The 24,605-nt window shown below is 41.9% G+C and overlaps 1 protein-coding gene across 1 annotated transcript in view; it reads left to right on the top strand.

Annotated features, from left to right (window-relative positions):
- LOC124555135 (beta-galactosidase-like) overlaps positions 1-24,605 on the top strand; it is a 319,307-nt gene that overhangs the window by 130,633 nt on the left and 164,069 nt on the right. The window lies entirely within an intron of this gene.

The following is a 24,605-nucleotide window of genomic DNA, read 5'->3' as shown; positions in this document are numbered from 1 at the left end:
ACTGGGATTCGAACCCAGCATCTAGCACCGTCTTTTTATAGCCAGGAACAGACGATAAATAGCTATTGTTGGTTCACCAGTAGCGAGATGGGCGCATGTTTAGCTAGACATCAGGCGGCGAAAAGTTCTTTGCTGAATGGAATTCAAACCCCGCACACGTGGTCATGAAGAAACTTTAGCTATCCAATTCTTTTCCAATAATAGCTAGGAATGGCATGTTTGTACTTTCAATGATGTGATGGAATATGCTCTGCTGGCTAGAAGTTGAATCCACAACATGTCGTCGTTGGTTATCACAACGAACACAACGTCAAACCCAAATCCGTTTTCACCAGTAGGATGGAGAGGAATTTTTGAACTTGAAAAGATGTAAGGAAACGTTTGATCTTGTAATGTTGTGATAAAACGCTCATCATGTGGCTGCAAGTTGAAACGAACACGTTACAGCTGACAACGCACGAAGAGACGTTGAAAATGCAACTATTTTTCACGAGTAGTTCGGAGTGCATGTGCTAGGGCTTGAAATGGAATAATGAATATTTATTGCTGATCGGGATTCGAAACCAGATAGGTGACTTTCGAGGACGCCTAGAAGAGTTTGCAATCTTCGGCAACACAGTGAAATCGAATTCTAATCCCAGTCCAGCACCACAATTTTCAACGTCTCAGTTTCAAATAAAGTAAGACCCTTGTGAACTTACATGGCCATTGGTTCATTAAAATGAAATACGTTTTCTAGTTTACGACGGCTTGCTGGTGACAGAGTCTCTGCCTTACGGGGTTTCTCCATCTGTCACAGCTCAAACGAATGCCCAGTCGGCAGCGAAGGGATGTTATCTTTACTGCGGGTATTGAACTACGGAGCTCACAGGCGTTCTGCACGTGGCGTTACTAGGGGTGAAGTAGAGCTACTTGTGTGTGTTAAAAATCTACGCCCAACGTGAGATGTGAACCTACACGTTTTACACATCAATACAAGATTAATCCACCAGACCACAGAACCCCCTGCCAAGCACATAATTATGAATTGCAGAGTATTCATTTAGATGTAGATGCAGATGTCAAGGGACGCGTAACATGAAGGAGGGCGAGATCTGGCAATGGATAGAAGTGCAGAAGTGCAAAATATAAGCGTGAAATGCTTGCAAAGTATTGCTTACTTAGACGTGTGCGACAGTTCGTTTTATCTTAGGACCGAGAGATAAGGAAGGACTGCTTTCAGAACGAAGAATGGGTTATAGGGAAGGGGAGATCAACGAATACGGTTTCATAGGTGGTGAGAGGAATGATAGAGAGTAAAGACAGCAGCAATTAAAAGAGAAAATGTAGCGTCATTGGAAACCGTTAGATTTGTTTACAAAGTTTTGGGGGGGTGTAATAGAAGGGCACTTGCGGCGATAGTGTCAGAGAGAGAGTGTGAGAGAGAATAGAAGAGATATTAACGACGAGTAAACATAAATGTTCATATATGTGTGAAATCTTATGGGACTTAACCCTAATCTTACACACTACTTAACCTAAATTATCCTAAGGACAAACATACACACCCATGCCCGAGGGAGGTCTCGGCGGCGAGTGAACATAATATGAAATCGTTGGCGTATTGTGTGGAGGACGGAGGGTGTATTCATGGATGGAGGGGAAGAGAGAGACATATTTGAAATAACAAAAACTACTGTGACAGAGTCCATGTACGCTGATTAGTGTGTAAGTATGTAGACATGGTGTAAATGAAATCAAAATAGAATACTTAACAAACTGTATATTCAAAAGAAACCCACTTGAATTAAAAGGGCAACTCAAAGGAAAGCTAACCCTTATTGTATCTTTTCTGTTGCCACGCGATCTTCCACTAGCGTCCAATGAGGAAAAATGACGAAAAAGAAGACATAAAAAATCATTTTAAGAACTCTAATATTTTATCCAGAATCCTTCATTATTTTGTACTTCTATCACGCGTCTTGGCATAGAATGTATAAGCCGTCGGACGTAATAGCCTGAAGAAGCAACTTCCTCCCAGGCTTCCAGGACGTAGTCCCAAAGAGCGTCCGCAGTAGTTGGTTGGTTTCGTGGCCAGTTCTCTGTTAATGTTCTGGCGACCTCAGCCCACATGTTTTCCATGGAGTTCATATCAGCCGCCCGTGGCGGCCAGTCCATGACGTTGACGCCAATCGTGGAGAGCCGCTGCTGAACAAATGCAGACTTGTGTATGGGAGAATGGTTCTCTTCTAATGTGACGTCCCCTTCTGTGTACAGCATTCGCACTGACGGAAGCATCACATTTTCCAATATGTGGGCATACTGCGCGATGTCCAGAGTTCCTTCTATCCTGTGAAGAATTCCCGCCCCTCTGAATTCCAACCCCAGCAGGTAAGAGATAGCCGGCCACTTCTTCTCGTCGTGATTACATATTCGCGTCGATGGCGAGTCCCTTGCGGCCTGTAAACGATTCGTGGACCGTCGTTATTGGTGGAAAACACCTTCTCATCAGTGAAAATGACGTTGTCCCACGACGCCCTCAGATGGAGCTCCGCAAATGCTAGCCGGTATAAAACGTTGTCTTCGCTGAGCTCTTGATTCACGGCGGATCTTCGTGCATGCAGTCCAGCGTCCCTCAGCCTTCGGCGAATCGTGTCACTGGAGCCGGGGAAGTTGGTATCCCGCTGCAACTGCTTCGCGTTCAGAAAGGGATTTTCTCTGCTCCTAGACACTAGGTCCTTGTCTTCCTGCTGTGAGATCACTCTCTTCCTGCCTGAGCCAGGAGCCCTGTTGGTGGTGCCTCTTTCAAGGCAGATCCTCCACCATCTCGTTGCAGTGGTATGTGGTACGTCATACCGCCTGCCAGCTTCTCTGATGGAACATCCTCCTTCCTCAATGAGAGCGACGACTCTACCTCGGCCGGCCGGAGTGGCCGAGCGGTTCTAGGCGCTTCAGTCTGGAACCGCGCGACCGCTACGGTCGCAGGTTCAAATCCTGCCTCGGGCATGGATGTGTGTGATGTCCTTAGGTTAGTTAGGTTTAAGTAGTTCTAAGTTCTAGGGGACTGATGACCTCAGATGATAAGTCCCATAGTGCTCAGAGCCATTTGAACCATTTTTTGACTCTACCTCGAATAGACCTCTCCCAGTGAGCCATTACGGCAAACAACCTGATGTGTATTTCTGCTTGCCGCTCTTATACTGATTCCAGGAGAGGAGGTAAACATATTTACGTCAAACGGAGCGGCAGAGGCAGAGGCACGCGGCGCAGCCGTGCTGGCTCGTCCCGGGCTGTTGGCCCACTAACGCCACCGCCAGCTCGCTCACTTGCGTCTCGCCTCGGCCAGGCTGGCTGGCCCGTAGCTCGCGAGCCGCGGCTAGTACAGACCCGGGCCGCAAGGCCACGATCACCCCTTGAAGGATCAAAAGTTACACCTAACCTACCCAAGTCTGTAGTACAAACTAACGCAGCTACAGCTATTATGCTATAACATGTGCAGGCACACCTACAGTTGACGATTTATTCAAGTATTTGACGAACAATACTTTCAAAAATACATTCATTTTAAACATAGCTATCACAAAATATTTCACCTAGCTAGCAATAGCATGACGCAGGAAACTATAATTTCTTGTAAGCGCTGTGCATTAGATGTAGCCTTAAGAAAACCTGTATTCAACCACGACAACTAAGCGGAATGTAAAAGTAAACAGGTTTGGCGGCAGCTTCTCCAAATAATAGTATATACTTAGTATATAATACGCGTTTTGTGCCCTTATAACATGTACTCAGTGTCTCTGAAACAATACGTACTGCACTACGGAAATTACATTCTGCTGAGGCGCTTCATTTACTTCTCAATGATACACGACTACTAGAGAACATTGCTCTTTACGGCAGTCAATCCACTTGTAAATTAACATCATGATATCGCAGTTATTAGGCAACACGTTACTAGGGATGAGTAAGGCCTTAAGGTTTGCAACTAAACATGCTACTCCTAGCTACTACTGAATATGAAGTTGATTATTAACGTGTCTTCATAACCATGTGTGCGGCGTTCGACTCTCAGTCAGCATAGACGTTTTCGTCACCTTATTTCTAGTTAAACGTGTGCACATCTCGCTGATGGTGAACCAACATTGGACATTTCTCGTCTGTTCCTGGTTAGACAACGACGGCGGTATGCGCCGGGTTCGAATCCCGGTCAGGCAATAGAACTTCAGTCGTCATTTAAGGTTCCAACCCCACTACTGGTGACAAACTGTGATATCTACATTCTGATTTTACGTACTTATTCAACAATCCGATTAGGTGCTGGGTTCGCATCCTTGTCCCCAGCATTACATGATGGCATTTCAATTTTAAACATGTGCGTCCTTTATTCCTTGACAATGCAACACTATACAATGTCTTTCGAGGTTAATTATCAAGAAGGTAATTGTCATGTTAGGGTTCCTGCATTCATACAAACATTATCGTCATTTACGTTCAAGTTGAGAATTGATAACTGATACAGGTGCAAACGTCAATATCTGACGTCTCTTTCTGCCTAGTGATCGAGTCTCGATAAGGCACAAAGCTTTGATTGGTTAACAATGGCTTTACGTTCTGGGTTTGCATCCTGATCCAGAACGAAGACGTTGGTCATGTCATTTAAAGTACAACTTCGTGTACAAGTAACTGTTGATGAGTAATGTGAACAATGATATTACTTGTGATTCACTGTTAATGTTGGGATTTCCGTGGAGTGGTTGCCGCTGTTAATCACATTTTATTTTAACTGCTTTGTATTACATAAAGTTGATGCGAAACCACTCCCCGTTGAACGTTGAACGACGTTCAGCATGTGTTGGGTAAACCTTTCAGACAGCAAAGAACTTGTTTCCAATTGCCATACAACTTTATAAATCCATATACTGTCTCAAATATTTAATTGTGCCTAAGGATTACTGAACGATTTATGTGACAAAACTAGTTGTCCCATAACATTTGAAATGTCACTTATTGTAATTAAGTTTAGTTTACAAACGTTATGGACTGTCTGATCTCTTCTGTACTATCGTGGTTTTACTTTACATCTGGACGGACTGTCATAAAGACTGGTGTTCTCTAGTAGTCTCTAGCAGTACCCATTGTGTATCTTACAATGACTTTACTGTGGAGGGTTGCGACTATGTGCAACACAGATATGCTATGTTGGTTGCATACATTCAGGTGCAGCATACATGTTGGAATTCAGGGGTGACCCACTTTTTTTGCTGTCGAGTGTACATTAAGTGTGTTCTATCTCGAAAACCATTCGCAATAGTTAAAATGTCCGTTGTTGTTGTTGTTGTTGTTGTGGTCTTCAGTCCTGAGACTGGTTTGATGCAGCTCTCCATGCTACTCTATCCTGTGCAAGCTTCTTCATCTCCCAGTACCTACTGCAACCTACATCCTTCTGAATCTGCTTGGTGTATTCATCTCTTGGTCTCCCTCTACGATTTTTACCCTCCACGCTGCCCTCCAATGCTAAATTTGTGATCCCTTGATGCCTCAAAACATGTCCTACCAACCGATCCCTTCTTCTAGTCAAGTTGTGCCACAAACTTCTCTTCTCCCCAATCCTTTTCAATACCTCCTCATTAGTTACGTGATCTACGCACCTTATCTTCAGCATTCTTCTGTAGCACCACATTTCGAAAGCTTCTATTCTCTTCTTGTCCAAACTAGTTATCGTCCATGTTTCGCTTCCATACATGGCTACACTCCATACAAATTCTTTCAGAAACGACTTCCTAACACTTAAATCTATTCTCGATGTTAACAAATTTCTCTTCTTCAGAAACGCTTTCCTTGCCATTGCCAGTCTACATTTCATATCCTCTCTACTTCGACCATCATCAGTTATTTTACTCCCTAAATAGCAAAACTCCTTTACTACTTTAAGTGTCTCATTTCCTAATCTAATTCCATCAGCATCACCCGATTTAATTTGACTACATTCCATTATCCTCGTTTTGCTTTTGTTGATGTTCATCTTATATCCTCCTTTCAAGACACTGTCCACTCCGTTCAACTGCTCTTCCAAGTCCTTTGCTGTCACTGACAGAATTACAATGTCATCGGCGAACCTCAAAGTTTTTACTTCTTCTCCATGAATTTTAATACCTGCTCCGAATTTTTCTTTTGTTTCCTTTACTGCTTGCTCAATATACAGATTGAATATCATTGGGGAGAGGCTACAACCCTGTCTCACTCCTTTCCCAACCACTGCTTCCCTTTCATGCCCCTCGACTCTTATAACTGCCATCTGGTTTCTGTACAAATTGTAAATAGCCTTTCGCTCCCTGTATTTTACCCCTGCCACCTTCAGAATTTGAAAGAGAGTATTCCAGTTAACATTGTCAAAAGCTTTTTCTAAGTCTACAAATCCTAGAAACGTAGGTTTGCCTTTTCTTAGTCTTTCTTCTAAGATAAGTCGTAAGGTTAGTATTGCCTCATGTGTTCCTACATTTCTATGGAATCCAAACTGATCTTCCCCGAGGTCCGCTTCTACCAGTTTTTCCATTCGTCTGTAAAGAATTCGCGTTAGTATTTTGCAGCTGTGACTTATTAAACTGATAGTTCGGTAATTTTCACATCTGTCAACACCTGCTTTCTTTGGGATTGGAATTATTATATTCTTCTTGATGTCTGAGGGTATTTCGCCTGTCTCATACATCTTGCTCACCAGATGGTAGAGTTTTGTCATGACTGGCTCTCCCAAGGCCACCAGTAGTTCTAATGGAATGTTGTCTACTCCCGGGGCCTTGTTTCGACTCAGGTCTTTCAGTGCTCTGTCAAACTCTTCACGCAGTTTCTTATCTCCCATTTCGTCTTCATCTACATCCTGTTCCATTTCCATAATATTGTCCTCAAGTACATCGCCCTTGTATAAACCCTCTATATACTCCTTCCACCTTTCTGCCTTACCTTCTTTGCTTAGAACTGGGTTTTCATCTGAGCTCTTGATATTCATACAAGTGGTTCTCTTCTCTCCAAAGTTCTTTTTAATTTTCCTGTAGGCAGTATCTATCTTACCCCTAGTGAGACAAGCCTCTACATCCTTACATTTGTCCTCTAGCCATCCCTGCTTAGCCATTTTGCACTTCCTGTCGATATCATTTTTGAGACGTTTGTATTCCTTTTTGCCTGCTTCATTCACTGCATTTTTATATTTTCTCCTTTCATCAATTAAATTCAATATTTCTTCTGTTACCCAAGGATTTCTATTAGCCCTCGTCTTTTTACCTACTTGCTGCCTTCACTACTTCATCCCTCAGACCTACCCATTCTTCTTCTACTGTATTTCTTTCCCCCATTCCAGTCAATTGTTCCCTTATGCTCTCCCTGAAACTCTGTACAACCTCTGGTTCTTTCAGTTTATCCAGGTCCCATCTCCTTAAATTCCCACCTTTTTTCAGTTTCTTCAGTTTCAATCTGCAGTTCATAACCAATAGATTGTGGTCAGAATCCACATCTGCCTCTGGAAATGTCTTACAATTTAAAACCTGGTTCCTAAATCTCTGTCTTACCATTATATAATCTATCTGATACTTTTTAGTATCTCCAGGATTCTTCCAGGTATACAACCTTCTTTTATGATTCTTGAACCAAGTGTTGCCTATGATTAAGTTATGCTCTGTGCAAAATTCTACAAGGCGGCTTCCTCTTTCATTTCTTCCCCCCAATCCATATTCACCTACTATGTTTCCTTCTCTCCCTTTTCCTACTGACGAATTCCAGTCACCCATGACTATTAAATTTTCGTCTCCCTTCACTACCTGAATAATTTCTTTTATGTCATCATACATTTCATCAATTTCTTCATCATCTGCAGAGCTAGTTGGCATATTAATTTGTACTACTGTAGTAGGCATGGGCTTTGTGTCTATCTTGGCCACAATAATGCGTTCACTGTGCTGTTTGTAGTAGCTAGCCCGCACTCCTATTTTTTTTATTCATTATTAAACCTACCCCTGCATTACCCCTATTTGATTTTGTATTTATAACCCTGTAATCACCTGACCAGAAGTCTTGTCCCTCCTGCCACCGAACTTCACTAATTCCCACTATATCTAACTTTAACCTATCCATTTCCCTTTTTAAATTTTCTAACCTACCTGCCCGATTAAGGGATCTGACATTCCACGCTCCGATCCGTAGAACGCCAGTTTTCTTTCTCCTGATAACGACGTCCTCTTGAGTAGTCCCCGCCCGGAGATCCGAATGGGGGACTATTTTACCTCAGGAATATTTTACCCAAGAGGATGCCATCATCATTTAATCATACAGTAAAGCTGCATGTCCTCGGGAAAAATTACGGCTGTAGTTTCCCCTTGCTTTCAGCCGTTCGCAGTACCAGCACAGCAAGGCTGTTTTGGTTAATGTTACAAGGCCAGATCAGTCAATCATCCAGACTGTTGCCCCTGCAACTACTGAAAAGGCTGCTGCCCCTTTTCAGGAACCACATGTTTGTCTGGCCTCTCAACAGATACCCCTCCTGGAACACCCTGGGTAATGGTAAGACAGATTTCGAAACCAGATTTTAAACTGTAATACATTTACACGTGCAAACATGACCATAAGTTTTTCGTTATGAACTGTAGGTTAAAACTTAATAAATCGTAAAACGGTAGGACTTAAGCAGGTGGGACCTTTATAAATTGAAAGAACCAGACACGACTGAGAGTTTCCGTTTGATGGAAACAGGAAACTGGAATACAGTAGAAGAAGAATGACTAGCTTTGAGAGAAGAAATAATGAAGACAGCAGAAGATTAAACAGGTAAAAAGACAAGGGCTAGTAGAAATTCTTAGATAGCAAAGGAAGTACTGAATTTTATAGGCGAAAGAGGAACACATAAAAATGCAGTAAATGAAGCAGGCGAAAGAAAATGCAGGCATCTACATCTACATGACTACTCTGCAATTCACATTTAAGTGCTTGGCAGAGGGTTCATCGAACCACAATCATACTATCTCTGTACCATTCCACTCCCGAACAGTGCACGGGAAAAACGAACACCCAAACCTTTCTGTTCCAGCTCTGATTTCTCTTATTTTATTTTTATGATCATTCCTACCTATGTAGGTTGGGCTCAACAAAATATTTTCGCATTCGGAAGAGAAAGTTGGTGACTGAAATTTCGTAAATACATCTCGCCGCGACGAAAAACGTCTTTGCTTTAATGACTTCCATCCCAACTCGCGTATCATATCTGCCACACTCTCTCCCCTATTACGTGATAATACAAAACGAGCTGCCCTTTTTTGCATCCTTTCGATGTCCTCCGTCAATCCCACCTGGTAAGGATCCCACACCCCGCAGCAATATTCTAACAGAGGACGAACGAGTGTAGTGTAAGCTGTCTCTTTAGTGGACTTGTTCCATCTTCTAAGTGTCCTGCCAATGAAACGCAACCTTTGGCTCGCCTTCCCCGCAATATTATCTATGTGGTCTTTCCAACTGAAGTTGTTTGTAATTTTTACACCCAGGTACTTAGTTGAATTGACAGCCTTGAGAATTGTACTATTTATCGAGTAATCGAATTCCAACGGATTTCTTTTGGAACTCATGTGGATCACCTCACACTTCTCGTTATTTAGCGTCAACTGCCACCTGCCACACCATACAGCAATCTTTTCTAAATCGCTTTGCAACTGATGCTGGTCTTCGGATGACCTTACTAGATGGTAAATTACAGCATCATCTGCGAACAACCTAAGAGAAATGCTCAGATTGTCATCCAGGTCATTTATATAGATCAGGAACAGCAGAGGTCCCAGGACGCTTCCCTGGGGAACACGTGATATCACTTCAGTTTTACTCGATGATTTGCCGTCTATTACTACGAACTGCGACCTTCCTGACAGGAAATCACGAATCCAGTCGCACAACTGAGACGATACCCCATAGACCCGCAGCTTGATTAGAAGTCTCTTGTGAGGAACGGTATCAAAAGCTTTCCGGAAATCCAGAAAAAAAATGAGAATGGCAGAAAGTGCTAAATGGCTAAGTAGAGATGGCTAGAGAACAGAGGCACATATAACTAGGTGAAGATTGATTCCGCGTATAGGAAGAGTAACGAGACCTTTCGAGAAAAAAAGAAGCATTGTATGAATGTCAAGTCCTACGGCAAGTCAGTATTAAGCAAAAAAAGGGAAGCTAAAAGGTGAAAGGAATACACAGTGTGTTTCAAAGTCTTTGCGACAGACACCTAGGTCTGATCACGTCATGGAAAACAACTTTTGTTAAAGGAAAATGTTCGAAGACGCTTTTCCGCGACGTCAGGAGTCGTTTAAGACTGGGTTACGCCCCTGAGAAGTGGCAGGATGTAGACACTAAGTGGCATTCATATGAAATGTGTATTGCCTATCATCCATCTAGTCTGCTGGGTAGCCGTACGCCACCCAAAATTGAAGTTCTTGATTTACTTCTAAAATATCTGTCTCCGCTTAGTGACACTCATTCTTGTCATTTTCTTGTTGGACATTACTCTTTCAATTTACTGTGATAGGCAGTATGCTGTACGCCTTGTTAGTAGACCCTGCTACTTGGGAGAAATCTCGTCGCCCAGGCCACGAAAACACTACAGGATTCGTAGCGTCGCTGGGAAGCGAACATTTTGTCTCTAACAGAAGTCGTTTCCCATGACATGTTATAATATCCCTAGATGTTTATCGCGATGATTTGAAACACCATATACAGGATGGTCAGAAGCAGTCCGAAAATCTTATAAGGCTGTTGCAAATAGGTTGTGCTCAGAAATAATTGTTAAGAAAAAAACTTCAAAACGTTGCGCGGTTTCTGAGTTAATTAGCATTGAAGTTGGCCAATCAGACAGTTGCGTTCTCAAATTCAAGCGGTTCTCCAGGCCGGTGTCTCCAAACGTTATCTTCGTTTGGTTTACTTGCAAAAAGAGAGCGATACAAAAATTGGACAAGGGGTTGTAGTAAGGATCAAATCCGAGCCAAAGGCTGAGCAATCTAAGCTACCAGGACAACTGATACTACATACTCTGACCCACCAGAATATTATGACCACCTACCTAGCGTCTATATAAACCCGTTCAGGCGAAAGCAGCGTCACCTGGCGACGATTGACAGCTAGTGAGAAACACGCACGGTGCATGTAGTATCAGTGAGCACGCTGTCTGTGGGTAGAATGGGGACGGCGTTCTATCTATCCGCGTTTGACCGAGGGCAGATTGTGATGGCCCGGCACGAACATTTCAGAAACTGCACGACTTGTCGGGTGTTCGAGGAGTGCTGTGGTGAGCATCTCAAACACGAAGCCAAGATGAAACCCTGTCCAGACATCGTGGGGTTGGTGGCCACCCCTCATTACACCTATGGGGGTCGTAGGCTCGGCAGACTGGCAAAAATAGGACAGGCTGCGAACTGTGGTGGAACTAACATCAGACATTAATGCTGGGCAGCGTAAAAGTGTATCTGAACACACACTGCACCGAATGCTCCTAACGATGGGCCTCTGCAGCCGACGACGCATGCATGTGCCAATATTAGCACCACGACATCGGCAACTACGACTGAAATGGGTGCGTGACCATCGGCACTTGACGTTGGCACAGTGGCAGAACATTGCATGGTCTGATGAATCCCGATACCTTCTTCACCATGCCGACGGGAGGGCACGAATCCGTCGTCTTCCAGGGAAACAGCTCGTTGACACGTGTACTGGGGACAGAGGCAAGCTAGCGGCGGCTCCATTATGCTCTTAGGACATTCAGGTGGGTGTCCATGGGTCTAGAAGAGCTCGTGAAAGGTACGATGACGACCAAGGGGTATCGTACACTGGTTGCAGACAGCGGACACTCCTTAATGACGATCATGTTTCCCGGCGGCAGTGGCATTTTTCAATAAGATAAGATAATGGGAGATGCGGTACTGCGAAAAGAATTTGACAGAACATTGGAAGATCTAAGTCGAAACAAGGGCCTCGAGTAGACAACATTCCATCAGAAATATTGCGATTCTTAGAAGAGCTATCCGTAATGAAATGATTCAACATAGTGTGCAAGTTATTTGAGAGAGGCGAAATACCCTCAGACTTCAAGAATACTGCAATGATTCCAATTCCAAAGAATACACGTGCTGACAAGTGTGAAAATTAGCGAACTCTTCAGTTCAATAAGTCATGCTTGCGTAATACTGACACAATTATTTACGGAAGACTATTAAACTGGTAGAAACCGACCTCGGAGAAAAGTTTAGGTTATGGAGATATTCACTAACAGCCGAACCAAGACTGATCCTACGACTTATCTTAGAAGTTAGCTTAAGGAAAGGCAAACTTAAATTTTGAGCGTTTGTAGACTTAGAGAAAGTGTTTCACAGTGTTAACTGGAAAACACTCTTTGGAATTCTGAAGGTATAATACAGGGAGCGAAAGATTATATACCTCTTTTACAGAAACCGAACTGAAGTTATAACAGTCGATGTACAAGCATGGAAGGGAAGCAGTAGCGAAGAAGGGAGTGAGAGGGATTTGCAGCCGATCACCAACGTTATTCAGTCTGCATAATGAACAAGCAGTATATGAAACCAAATAACAATTTGGAGAAGAAATTACATTTCAGGGATAAGAAGTAAAATCTGAGGTTTGCCAGTGATATTGTAATTGTGTCAGAGACAGATGAGCAGTTGAATCGAATGGATGTTATCTTGTAAAGAGGTTATGAAGTGACCATCAATAAAAGTAATAAAATGGTAATGGAACGTGTTCAAATTACATCAGGTAATGTTGAGGGCGTTAGATTGGAAAATGAGGAACTAAAAGTAGTAGATGAGTTTTGCTATTCGGGCAGTAAAATTTCTGATATGGCTAAAATAAAGCAGATATAAAATGCAGACTGGCTATAGAATGAAAAGTATTTTTGAAAAAGATGAATTTGTTAACGTCGAATGTAAATTTAAGTATTAGGAAGTCTTTTCTGAAAGTATTTTTCTGAAGTACACCCTTGTATGGAATTGAAATATGGGCGATAAACAGTACAGACAAGAAGAGAATAAAAGTTCAAGAAATGTGGTGCTATGAAGAATGCTGAAGAGAAGTAGCGTAGATCGATTTGCTAATGAGGAACTACTAAATCGAAATGTGAGGTAAAGAAACTTATAACTTGGCTATTTGACTAAAAGATTGGATCCGTTGATAGGACACATTCTGAGGCATCAAGGAATCATCATCAGTTTGGTTCTGGAGGGGAGCGTTGGGAATAAAAATTGTGGAGGAAGGGTAAGGGATGAATACAGTAAGCAACCTGAAATGGATTCAGTTGATAGTAGCCATTCGGAAACTAAAAGACTTTTGCAAGAGAGACTAGCGTGGAGATCCGCATCAAACCAGTCTTCTGACCGAAGGCCACAACACATGTCCATCTTCAACAGGAAACAGTTATATTTATTACAATGTCAAAGTCTTCAAAAACATTAGACTGTTACGTGGCGCAGGGAAATATTTATGCCTATAATATCATTTCTTATTTGTAGGAATGATTTTAATTGATCTCTTACGAAGCAAAAGTTTGACGCTTCGTCTAGAGAAAGCTCTAACTTTTCAAGTTTTATTTTGTTCTTCGTGCAACCCCTTAATATGGTTTTATTGAACAAAGTAGTTAGTTAACATAATTTAGGCTAAACGGAGTAATGGAAACGGGTGCCTCTCCACCCTAAATCTGAAAAATAAAAGTATAATAAAATTTTCATTTATTATTTATCTCAAAATTTACTGTGCATCCATAACGATGAAAACTATGATTGTAAGCAGAAACAAGCGTATACCACGTACTCAGCGCCGCCTGGCGGTCTAGTCCACATGGCTTACAAAATTTTCACTTGGTAGCAGTTTGCACTTCTCTTGTGCTCGAGAATGTTGACGTGATACAATGAATCTAATGTTTTTGTGTGACTGAAATAGCAATGGTAAGCCAGGAAACCACATTATAGTCGTTGTAGCATGTCTCTTATCAATGATGAAATGTATCATATTTTCATATCGTCTGATACCAGTCTTGTGTTGTACTTTTGTAGCCTTTGAAAATGACGGAAAGTAGAACCGCGTAAGGGTGATAAAAAATAAAAGTGTGATCAAGACATAAATAAATACAATCTGTTTTTCACATAAAAAATTCGGAGGCATTACTTTCCAGCTCGTCCTCTTACTATCACTCAGATCATTAATACTAAAGTACTAACTTTAACAAATCGGTATATGACACTATTCCGCCATATTACCGAAGTTAAGCGCTGTCGGGCTTGGCTAGCACTGAGATGGGTGACCGACGGGGTCCGCTGAGCGCTGGTGGCAGGCGGGTTGCACTCAGCCATTGTGACGCCAATTGAGGAGCTACTACATTGAGAAGTAGCGGCTCCGCTCACGAAAAATAACGGCCGGCAGAGTGGTTTGCTGACCACATGCCCCTCCATATCCACATCCAATGACGCCTATCGGCTGAGGAAAATACGACGGTGGGTAGGTACCGTTGGGCCTTAGGAAGCCTTTTCAGACTGAGTTTTATAATATAACACAACTACGTACAATGTGAACCAAATATGACTAGAAAATCACATTTTCTTACAAAAAATCGTTATCCTTCGATAAAATCACGTGTTTAGGCCCTGAATAGTGTTGCGATTTTATAATATGAACCAAATGTGACCAAAAAATCACATTTTCTTTTAAAAATCATTATTCGTCGATCCCCCCCCCATGAACCATGGACCTTGCCGTTGGTGGGGAGGCTTGCGTGCCTCAGCGATACAGATAGCCGTACCGTAGGTGCAACCACAACGGAGGGGTATCTGTTGAGAGGCCAGACAAACGCGTGGTTCCTGAAGAGGGGCAGCAGCCTTTTCAGTAGTTGCAGGGGCAACAGTCTGGATGATTGACTGATCTGGCCTTGTAACACTAACCAAAACAGCCTTGCTGTGCTGGTACTGCGAACGGTTGAAAACAAGGGGAAACTACAGCCGTAATTTTTCCCGAGGGCATGCAGCTTTACTGTATGGTTAATGATGATAGCGTCCTCTTGGGTAAAATATTCCGGAGGTGAAATAGTCCCCCATTCGGATCTCCGGGCGGGGACTACTCAAGAGAACGTCGTTATCAGGAGAAAGAAAACTGGCGTTCTACGGATCGGAGCGTGGAATGTCAGATCCCTTAATCGGGCAGGTAGGTTAGAAAATTTAAAAAGGGAAATGGATAGGTTAAAGTTAGATATAGTGGGAATTAGTGAAGTTCGGTGGCAGGAGGAACAAGACTTTTGGTCCGGCGAATACAGGGTTGTAAATGCAAAGTCAAATAGGGGTAATGCAGGAGTAGGTTTAATAATGAATAAAAAAAATAGGAATGCGGGTAAGCTACTACAAACAGCATAGTGAACGCATTATTGTGGCCAAGATAGACACGAAGCCCACGCCTACTACAGTAGTACAAGTTTATATGCCAACTAGCTCTGCAGATGACGAAGAAATTGAAGAAATGTATGATGAAATAAAAGAAATTATTCAGATAGTGAAGGGAGACGAAAATTTAATAGTCATGGGTGATTGGAATTCGGTAGTAGGAAAAGGGAGAGAAGGAAACGTAATAGGTAAATATGGATTGGGGCTAAGAAATGAAAGAGGAAGTCGCCTGGTAGGATTTTGTGCAGAGCATAACTTAATCATAGCTAACACTTGGTTCAAGAATCATTAAAGAAGGTTGTATACATGGAAGAACCCTGGAGATACTAAAAGGTATCAGATAGATTATATAATGGTAAGACAGAGATTTAGGAACCAGGTTTTAAATTGTAAGACATTTCCAGGATGTGGACTCTGACCACAATCTATTGGTTATGAACTGTAGATTAAAACTGAAGAAACTGCAAACAGGTGGGAATTTAAGGAGATGGGACCTGGATAAACTGAAAGAACCAAAAGTTGTACAGAGTTTCAGGGAGAGCATAAGGGAACAAATGGCAGGAATGGGGGAAAGAAATACAGTAGAAGAAGAATGGGTAGCTTTGAGGGATGAAGTAGTGAAGGCAGCAGAGGATCATGTAGGTAAAAAGACGAGGGCTAGTAGAAATCCATGGGTAGCAGAAGAAATATTGAATTGAATTGATGAAAGGAGAAAATATAAAAATGCAGTAAATGGAACAGGCAAAAAGGAATACAAACGTCTCAAAAATGATATCGACAGGAAGTGCAAAATGGCTAAGCAGGGATGGCTAGAGGACAAATGTAAGGATGTAGAAACTTATCTCATTAGGGGTAAGATAGATACTGCCTACAGGAAAATTAAAGAGACCTTTGGAGAAAAGAGAACCACTTGTATGAATATCAAGAGCTCAGATGGAAACCCAGTTCTAAGCAAAGAAGGGAAAGCAGAAAGGTGGAAGGAGTATATGGAGGGTCTATACAAGGGCGATGTACTTGAGGACAATATTATGGAAATGGAAGAGGATGTAGATGAAGATGAAAGGGAGATATGATACTGCGTGAAGAGTTCGACAGAGCACTGAAAGACCTGAGTCGAAACAAGGCCCCGGGAGTAGACAACATTGCATTAGAACTACTGACAGCCTTGGGAGAGCCAGTCCTGACAAAACTCTACCATATGGTGAGAAAGATGTATGAGACAGGCGAAATACCCTCAGACTTCAAGAAGAATATAATAATCCCAATCCCAAAGAAAGCAGGTGTTGACAGATGTGAAAATTACCGAACTATCAGTTTAATAAGTCACGGCTGCAAAATACTAACGCGAATTCTTTACAGACAAATGGAAAAACTAGTAGAATCCGACCTTGGGGAAGATCAGTTTGGATTCCGTAGAAATATTGGAACACGTGAGGCAATACTGACCCTACCGCTTATCTTAGAAGCTAGATTAAGGAAAGGCAAATCTACGTTTCTAGCATTTGTAGACTTAGAGAAAGCTTTCGACAATGTTGACTGGAGTACTCTCTTTCAAATTCTGAAGGTGGCAGGAGTAAAATATAGGGAGCGAAAGGCTATTTACAATTTGTACAGAAACCAAATGGCAGTTATAAGAGTTGTGGGGCATGAAAGGGAAGCAGTGGTTGGGAAGGAAGTGAGACAGGGTTGTATCCTCTCCCCGATGTTATTCAATCTGTATATTGAGCAAGCAGTAAAGGAAACAAAAGAAAGATTCGGAGTAGGTATTAAAATTCATGGAGAAGAAATAAAAACTTTGAGGTTCGCCAATGACATTGTAATTCTGTCAGAGACAGCAAAGGACTTGGAAGAGCAGTTGAACGGAATGGATGGTGTCTTGAAGGGAGGATATAAGATGAACATCAACAAAATCAAAACGAGGATAATGGAATGTAGTCGAATTAAGTCGGGTGATGTTGGGGGTATTAGATTAGGAAATGAGACACTTAAAGTAGTGAAGAAGTTTTGCTATTTGGGGAGCAAAATAACTGATGATGGTCGAAGTAGAGAGGATATAAAATGTAGACTGTCAATGGGAAGGAAAGCATTTCTGAAGAAGAGAAATTTGTCAACATCGAGAATTGATTCAAGTGTTAGGAAGTCGTTTCTGAAAGTATTTGTATGGAGTGTGGCCATGTATGGAAGTGAAACATGGACGATAAATAGTTTGGACAAGAAGAGAATAGAAGCTTTCGAAATGTGGTGCTACAGAAGAATGCTGAAGATTAGATGGGTAGATCACATAACTAATGAGGAGGTGTTGAATAGGATTGGGGAGAAGAGAAGTTTGTGGCACAACTTGACTAGAAGAAGGGATCGGTTGGTAGGACATGTTCTGAGGCATCAAGGGATCACCAATTTAGTATTGGAGGGCAGCGTGGAGGGTAAAAATCGTAGAGGGAGACCAAGAGATGAATACACCAAGCAGATTCAGAAGGATGTAGGTTGCAGTAGGTACTGGGAGATGAAGAAGCTTGCACAGGATAGAGTAGCATGGAGTAGCATGGAGAGCTGCATCACACCAGAAATAACTATGTTATGGGGAAAGAAATCTTCATCTTCATGCCACTGAGAAGAAGCTGCCGTAAACAAATTATTCCTCAAGTCATATCCATTAAAAATAGTCTTATCTGACTAGTAACAAATGATCGGATCCCATTATACGTAATTTCTTGGATGTCATTGATTCTTTCTTGAACCCTTTAAATATTGTAGTCTGATGATTCTAACGATTAAATGCATTGAGCAGTTTCGTTATTGAACAATGGAACCTATGTTTCTACAGTCCATCTGTCCCTACAAATCTGCCTCGGGCATGGATGTGTGTAATGTCCTTAGGTTCGTTAGGTTTAAGTAGTTCTAAGTTCTAGGGGTCTGATGACCTTAGAAGGTAAGTCCTATAATGCTCAGAGCCATTTGAACCATTTTTTGTTCCTACAAAAATGCTTCTGAGAATGAATCCACATACGTAGTACCTGCAAGTTAAATGCCAGAGGTTTTTTTTTCCAAAATGTTTTCTAGAAGTTCTCGTAATCGATGCAGTTGCGTCAAAGACTGATGTCTTAAAGCCTGAAGAACCCATTCATTTAGAGTTCCATAGACAGCTGTTAAGAATTTACTCAGTACTACAATTTGAGAAACCTACAGGAAGCTTTCTATATTTTCTTATCCTTAGTTCGCTTATGATTTCGGTTGAAAACCAACTGTTACACGAAGGGCTTATTTCAATGGTACAATTCCATGACCCCCACTTTTCTGCCTATAATGCTTCTGAAATTAATGATCCAAACAAACAGAAAGAAAGGTTCATCTCTAGCAAGAATGCTTGAATATTTCTGGTACCTCAACTGCAGGTTTTTCAAATTCAAAATGGTTCAAATGGCTCTGAGCACTATGGGACTTAACATCAGTGGTCATCAGTCCCCTAGAACTTAGAACTACTTAAACCTAACTAACCTAAGGACATCACACACATCCATGCCCGAGGCAGGATTCGAACCTGCGACCGTATCAGTCGCGCAGCTCCGGACTGAGCGCCTAGAACCGCGAGACCACCGCGGCCGGCTGCAGATTTTTCAGCGCTCATTTAACTTTAGGACTCTGTATCTGAAAATGAACAAAAATGGACTTGTACCACTACTGAAATAAGCCCTTAACATGGTACAATCAGACCTAATAGTGCATAGTAATTATTAATGAAATGAAAACATTCCCTTTTGTTTAAAATTTTACCTACGAATGAACAACAGCGCAATGTGACTACTGCTAATGAAATATTAGGAATAAGCACAGTTTTATAGCACCGCACAATATGTTAACGGGCCTTTAAAATGAATGACAGGAAACCAACTCACAACTAAGATTTTCGATAGCTCTAATACAACTTATAAGTGTAGAAATGTCTCTTTTCGTAGAAAATAAGCCTTCAATGCAGGTGTGACTTGACCTTGAATTGCTTAATACCTAACGTCAAGAAGCACGGATCACAAAATGCAAAATCTCGATGTATTCGGGACTAAGCACTTGCCGTGACGTTCTTTGCAACTCTTGCAACTCAAACTTATCTTGTTTGCTGAAAGTTGCGTGTAAAGAAGAAATACTTTGTTTACTAAAGGCAAATTATAGTACTATATGTTCTGTTGAAGGCAGGTCATTTGGAATAAGCTGAGCACGCACTGGCTGCTAACGTGAACAAAGGCTAAACGAGCACATGTGTAAAGTCGCAAGGCTGAAAGATGACTTCTGGAGGAAAATTAGTCATGGGAACTTAAGATTAAATTCGCTGCTAACGTGAACAAAGGCTAAACGAGCACATGTGTAAAGTCGCAAGGCTGAAAGATGACTTCTGGAGGAAAATTAGTCATGGGAACTTAAGATTAAATTCGCTTATTATTCACTAAATTGCCATGAAAGTTCACGAATAGTAGATACAAATGTCATCCAAGGGACCACGTTGATATACAATACGAAACATTCACAAGCCGGCCGCTGTGGCCGAGCGGTCCTAGGCGCTTCAGGCCGGAACCGCGCTGCTGCGACGGTTGCAGGTTCGAATCCTGCCTCGGGCATGGATGTGTGTGATGTCCTTAGGTTAGTTAGGCTAAGTCTAGGGGACTAATGACCTCAGATGTAAAGTCCCATAGTGCTTAGAGCCATTTGAACCACATTCACAAAAACAGAAAATTCATCTCATATACTTTCAGGTTATTGTAATACTATTTAATGAATAAGAAAGTAAAATGAAAATCGACTGATAATCACATATGGCTCATGCAAAAAAATGGATATTAATCGTCATTAAATCAGGCAAATATGCGAACCGAACAAAGTGCTCACCTCACTCGGATGAAAATACATCTCCAAACCTGAAAATCATGTTATATAGAATTGCGCCAATGCAAAGGCAGCAAGCAGCTCTATCACCATAGATCCTGAACGCTGCAGCTTACAACGAAAACTCCCCATCGCATCCCCACCAGATTTAATGGTAAGATGGCTTAGTATACAGCCCGTCAAAAACTGAACACGGATCAAGCTTGAAAACAGGAAGAAGGTGTACTGAACTGTGCAAAAAGAAGCGAAACAGAAACAGTGAACGGTCCAAGATGTGCAGCATCGAGCAAATTGGAAGAGCCATGGCGTCGTGTTTATGTGGTTACGGTGTTGGATGGCAAAGCAGCAGATCGCTTTTTTCACAACGTTATGAACTGTCCGTCCGGTCATTGGCGTGTCTGTTCTCTTTCTGTCTGTCTTCGCAATTGCCGTCCTTTACGCTGGTTATGGAATATGAGTCATGTGGTAAGAATATATTACCGCCGCAAGTAAATGTGATGAATAGTGAAAACAGGAGAGATGCCGCATGGACCTCCATAAAAATGAAAACAACAAGTAAAATGATGTGAACTATGTTACAACACAGGAATTCAAGAGTCAAAACCTCCAAAACGGAATACAAGAGTAGTAACATGTGGTACCTGTGTAGAACAAACAGGAGGTACATACGTCTGGAGGCTCATCGCTTTGTAATCACGAGATCCTAGTGTCGATTACCGGTGAAAACACACAAGATCTCGGAATCAGCTTTCATTATAGGTCTCTTCCTTACACCTCGCTAAATAAACGTGATACAGTGACCCTATCAATTCCGCACACTTTGATTTTGGGCCGTTCACTGTTTCTATTTTGCTTCTTTGTTTATGGTGCAATACTCCTTTTCCTGTTTTCATGCTTGATCTGTGTCCAGTTTTTGACAGGCTATCCAGTGGGCCATCTTACCACTAGAACTGCACATCTCAATAATAAACGATACAAAAAGCCTGAACTCGGAAAAAGTCAGCAAGTAGAACTGTGTTTACTGCTCCAGGCAGCGACCACGGGAAGAGACAAAGAAGAAAAGTGTCTTCACATGGCTGTCTTAGAACTTGAATCTCAGCGCCAAGCAACCTAATTAGGTGACAAGGCATCTTATGCCTTGCCACAAGTGGAGTTGTTGCCCCTAGGTGCGGATGGAGTCGTTTTGAGACCGTGCACATTCTTCGTAAAACTCCTATGCTGTGACACGAATGCAGCCTGTAGCCGTGGAACTAGATCATGGAGACTTCTCTTGCAGGCGAGAGCATTATAGTCTCTGAGCCATGCGAGTGATGTTTCTAACTGGCAACTTTCACGTGAACCTTTTCTCACGGAGTTTCTATCGGGAACTGCCATATAATTCCTGTTGACCGTAATATCTTCGATATCTTGAACTAGAACTTCGATAGTAATTATGTTCATGTGAACTGCTTCCCGCCACTGACCTTCCTTTCATACGAAGCTGCAGCGAACTTAGAAGTGATTACTACTTCACGTCTTCTTCTCTTTTTTACTTGTAGCAATGAACTACCTCAAAATCTAGTACTTGTCAATCAACACTACTTGAACCTGATATCATCAGTTCGGCATGTTGGTCTGAGAAATAATGATACAACCTACACAATAGTAAGTTTAATGTCCGGAATAAGAGCAAAATTAGCAGCATTGAATTAATAATGGGTTTTTATTTCCCTTTATTTTCAAGTACGCTTATGATATTTTAAAAGAAAATCAACAACGTTTCTTTTTCAGATGGAAGTTTGTTTTCAGTGTTTTCATGCGACTAATATATGTGCGAAAATATGAAGATACCGTACTTTCTAAGATTGTTAAATGTATGTCCATTCTCTGAACACCACTGTGAAGTGCATGGCAGAGGGTACTTTCCATAGTACCAATTATTATGGCTTCTCCCTATTCCATTCATGAACGGAGTGCAGGAAGAATGACTGTTTAAACGCCTCTCATGATCTCTACTGGAGCGATATGTATGGGTTTGTAGTATATATTGTAGGAATATGTCATTTAAAGCTGGTTCTTGAAACTTTGTAAGTAGGCTTTCTTGGATGAATTTCACATTGACTTTTGCCTAGGGTTGTTTGACTTGGGTTAATTGACGTTTATTTGACAATTTTTTTTCGGATGTTTCGCCCGCACGAGTGGCTGACGCTGTTAAAGCTTTGCCCTCCACTGGTGGTGGTGGACTGGAGTGGAGCTCGTGTGGGCTTTTCCCCTGGCCATTCCCATTGTGGTTCCTTCCTTGCTACCTGCAACGGTCATTCGCTGCAGCATGGGAATCCACGATCCATTTAGTTTGAGTTTTTCCTCTTTATTGTTGAAGATTTTGTCATGTTTATGGATTTCCATGGCTGCCATGAATAAGCGAGTGCGGTTGCTCTTCTCCACAGTTAGGACTTCGGTGTCGGTGAGTATTATTATATGGTCGTTGTCACAAAGCATGTGCTCTGGCATGGCAGTTCTCTCCACCTGTATGGACCTGTAGCACCGTTTAAGTTTGGTAATTCTAGTGTTGATGAATCGTCCAGTCATCCCAACATAGACTATTCTACATGTACACGTTATGTGGTACATTATCTGACATTGCAGGTGGATCCTTTTCGTCCTTTGCTGATCCGAGACACTCTTTGTTCTTCTTGTTTGGTTTGGAAATAGTCTTTATGGTGCGTTTGCGTCATATATGGCCAATTCTGTGTGTTACCCTGGGAATGTACAGCAGTAAGGCCATATTTGTCTTTTCATTTTCTGCATTTCACTTCGCCTAGTTTTAGATTTCATGTCATTTCTTATGCACCTGTTGGAATGCTGATTGCTCATCGGAATCTTTTCCAGGTGTTGCATCTTGCATCCAAGGTGCTGCGGCTGACATATTCGCCTTGTACACTTCATCACTCTTTTATGGGTTGGGTGATGATTTCACACTGTCTGCATATATGTATCTGTGAGTCAATTTTAGATATATGCTGTGTTCTAACTTCACACTATTTCTCGTAAGCAGCACTTGTAGAAAGGGTGACTGTTGACACTTTTCACTCCCACAGTAAATATTATGTTGGCGTGGAGACTGTTCAGATGTCTTAGCAAGTCACTGAACCATTCCTCAACATGCCTTCACACAGTGAAGGTGTGCACGAGATGGAGTGCCCATGGCTATAGCTTCCAGGTGTTCATAGAAATCGCCCCACATGAAATAACTCATGGCAAGACATGCATAAAAGAGCATAGTGATGTCATGCAGGAAAATGGAACCGACGTTGTCCAGGTAATCATTCAGTGGTACAATGGTAAACAAAAAAAACAACGTCAGAGCTGACCAGGATGTCGCTTGGTCCAAGTTTTCGTTCCTTCAGCTTCTCAACGAACTCTCCTGAGTCAGATTTTCCCAAGTGCTGTTGAATGAGAGAGGCCAAGTGCTTCACCAGTTTATATATCAAGGAGCCAGGGTCACTTATAATCATTTTCTTAGTCGGATGTCATCTTTATTGATTTTTGGTATTCCGTACAGCCGAGGTGCTAGGTTATTTCTGTTACATATCTATATCCATCAAGGGAGAAGATGCTTGATTTCAGCCTGCCACCAGAAATTTAGGTTGAAGCTATGACAAGTGTTTCGTGGGTTATATGTCAGTTATATATCAGTTATATGTCAGAAAGACAGGAGCACTTACGATCGGTCTTAGTGGTACATCAGCTTTGTGGATTTTTGTTCTTCTATACAAGTGAGGTAGTAAAGCTTTTATGTCTCTCAGGTTCCTCTGCACATCTGCCGAAAGAGAAGATATTCGACTTAAGTCCACCATAAGCAATGGAGCGTGGAGCTTTGACAATGTTAGCCACTCATTTGAGCAAAATATCAGACAAATTTCCAAACAAACACTGGTTGAAAAAGGGCCTCAACAGTTTTTATGAGACAGTTTATTTCTATCACAAGTGTCGACCAGTTCAATTTCTTCAGCATCTCTGCAACGTTGTCCCATGGGTCAATCAAACCTGTGACCATTCACGCTGTCGTTCTCTATATATCTCCAGTATCCCTACCACTTTCAAGAGTATAATTTTCAAAATCGACTGTTGGATGATTAACGCCTCCTTCAGTGAAGACAGTGTGATTGTGAAACTTACGTACTAATGAACTTAGGTTTTCTCTGAAGTCGACGAAAACGGAAGACGACTCAGATGGTCCGAGTTGGGTTGTAAAAAGGAGCTGCTCTCTATTTGCCTTCTCCCTACTTGGATTCGAGGTCACTGACTCATCACGTTGCAGACCAT

This window comes from Schistocerca americana, chromosome X, assembly GCF_021461395.2.
Source record: "Schistocerca americana isolate TAMUIC-IGC-003095 chromosome X, iqSchAmer2.1, whole genome shotgun sequence".
In the NCBI taxonomy this organism is placed as follows: domain Eukaryota; kingdom Metazoa; phylum Arthropoda; class Insecta; order Orthoptera; family Acrididae; genus Schistocerca; species Schistocerca americana.
The sequence above is the reverse complement of the archived record's forward strand: the minus strand, read 5'-3'. Positions and strand labels throughout refer to the sequence as shown.